The following is a 3,028-nucleotide window of genomic DNA, read 5'->3' as shown; positions in this document are numbered from 1 at the left end:
AGGACTTTATTGGGGAACAGTGTGTACTTCCAGGCCTTTTTTCCAAGTCAAATTGTTGTCCTTTCAATCTTAGTTGTGGAGGGCACAGCTCAGCTCCAGGTCCAGTTGCCATTTTCTAGTTGCAGGGGGAACAGCCCACCTTCCCTTGCGGGAGTTGAACTGGCAACCTTGTGGTTGAGAGGACGCGCTCCAACCAACTGAGCCATCTGGGAGGCAGCTCAGCTCAAGGTGCCGTGTCCAATCTTAGTTGCAGGGGGCGGATCCCACCATCCCTTGCGGGACTCGAGGAATTGAACTGGCAACCTTGTGGTTGAGAGCCCACTGGCCCATGTGGGAATCGAACCGGCAGCCTTCGGAGTTAGGAGCATGGAGCTCTAACCGCCTGAGCCACCAGGCCGGCCCTATATCTCTGATTTTTAAGGGCATCAAAAAAGACTCAAAGCAAACTATATATTTTTTTCTTATATCATATTTTAGTCAAAGCATGGAGCCAAATTATAGGGGGAAATAAAGTGAGAAAAGCTGGGCAGCAATTAAACTGCTGATTTATAAAAGCACGTTGCTGCATTACATATGGGGAAACTGAGGTCAATAAAGGAAACGTGATTAAGACCTCATCCTTTATTTTTTGTCAACAAAGGTGGGATTTAGGACCTCAATAATAATAGCTATCTACATATCTTAATATTTGTCATTGTTCCAACTATCTAAACTCACATTGCCATGGCCAAAAACACTGCAACCAGGAGACCTGATCTTTTTTCCTAACTTGATTTATCCAGAAACTTTTCTTATTATCACCTGTTTCTCATACTTTGAACACTAACAGCACTGACATAAAAATAAGGCATCATTCTATTGTCACAAATAAAATTTCAAATAAAAAAACAGCTAGTGAGTGAATAGACAAAGCTTCATGGGATAAATTTAAATGATACAAATAAAAGCAGTATTGCTTTGCAAAAAATTTGCTGTACTAAGAGTCAAGAAACTGGTTCAGTTCTGAATTCCAGTTCCAGCTCGACTTCTGGCTTATTTGTGATTTTAACAGCTCTCCTTTTGTAAAAAAAAAAAAAAAAAAAAAAAGATTCGTCTAGATTGATATGTTTCAAACTAGGCTCTGGTGATATATTAGGGGAAATGGTTTGTCCATTGTTATTAGAATATTTTAATTTTGTGTTTTCATTTCCATGATAATGTATTTAAAAGTTTCCAAGGTGTAGTCTTATGATCCAGGACTGCCATGCTATTTTTCTGCCCATTTATATGTTTGTGTTAACAGCTGAATGGAAACCAAGTAGAGTGTTGTTGTAATTGTTAAAAGCTAGACAAACCCCCACAAACATGGACACATTAGACAAAAGATGTGTTCTTGCCAAACAAAGGCCCTGTATACAATGCAGGTGTCCTTTTTGACCAGAAGAAAAGGGTGGGAGAAGGGAATCATCACACACGTTCTACCTATAAGGAGTTTATACCTAGTTTTATGCGTATTACTTAATATATTAATATATGTAAATATATTACATATTACATTACACATTCCATTTTTATGATTACATTCTTATTTTAATAGCATTCTAAAAAGAATTTAAGTTAACACTGAGATCAGTAAGAATCTTTCCCCTTTTAAAAGGGGTCTCCACGATACTCAATTGAGAACAACAGGCTTAGATGATCTCTCAGCCCCTGAGGCTGTGACATTCCATGTGTTTATTAAAACTGACTCAGATTCTATTTACAGAGCCTAAGTGAATTGAACTGGAGAATTAAACAACATCCAATGAATATTCCCCCTTTTTTAGTATGTCATCCAAAAATGCAGACTACAATGACTTTCGTAAATTTTCCAATTAGAGATAATACCCAAAATTGAAAACAAAATTGAGGAAAATAAGAGTGCTATGGATGGGCCAATTTTGGGGGGTTGGTTGAAATTTCTTTAGCAGTCATCTGGGTGGCATTTTTCTTGAAGAACAAATGCTTGACACACTGTACCTCGCACAGAAAGCATTAAAAAGGTTGAGAAGGAAGAGCAAGAAGTTTCCCCTCCTCATGTCAAAATCTGCAATGCCATCTCACAAAGTTTATTTTTAAAAAAATTAAGTAGAAAACTCAATAATAACCATTGAAGAAATGTTGTTTGCAAATTACTCAGTTATTCATGTGGGTAAGAGTGTGTCTCTCCCTTTTCCTCCTCATTCGTTACACAGAGACCCCCAGTCTGGCTAAATCCTTGACGAGTAATATTTTTATAATGGCCTTATAAGTGATTGCTTGCAGCATCTTATAGTCTTATCTCAGCTTGTGCAGCTTCTCATTAATATTCTGTACATATGGAAGAGTTTTCTATATCATTGTCCATTAACAAGGAGAATAATCACTCATTCAGTTATCGAGCAGTCAGCAAAGACCTAGCCTTGCACCCTCAGTGCAAAGAATCATGGGATATCGAGAAGGTTAAATGTGGTTGACATTATGATAGTTACATTTTTTATATAATTAGAGTTCTATAACCAAATTGATCAAAGATAAGCAAAGAAGTATTAAAGTCTTTTAGGACTTAGACACCATATTAGTGACTCTTTACCTCTTAGTAGAATGATAAAAACCATATTTCCACTGATACATACCAATGAGCATTCTTTTATGGCAAACGAGAAAAGGTCATAAGTTTACATATAAATGACATATTATTACAAAATGGCTTTTAAAGAGAAGTAAGTTAAGTGATACTAAGAAAATTCAAAATTGAAATGGGGCTGGGCATAAGGAGAGAGACATAAAACTGCTCACTGACTAAGCCACTATCACAGACCAAAGGCTCAGAATGACTCAAAAGGAAACACTCCCTACTGTACCTTTGTGGTCATCATTTAGCCATTCAGGCCTTTTTTTCATTTCTATAACCACAATCTCTACATAGATATCTGATAAATGAAAACCACATATTATATGTACTCGTATATACCGGGGATGCCAAAAAAATGTATACACATGATTTGTATTCATCTTTTGTTATCAGTAT

The sequence above is a fragment of the Rhinolophus sinicus genome, chromosome X (genome assembly GCF_036562045.2).
Source record: "Rhinolophus sinicus isolate RSC01 chromosome X, ASM3656204v1, whole genome shotgun sequence".
NCBI classification, from domain to species: Eukaryota; Metazoa; Chordata; class Mammalia; order Chiroptera; family Rhinolophidae; genus Rhinolophus; species Rhinolophus sinicus.
This window is presented reverse-complemented; position numbering follows the sequence as displayed.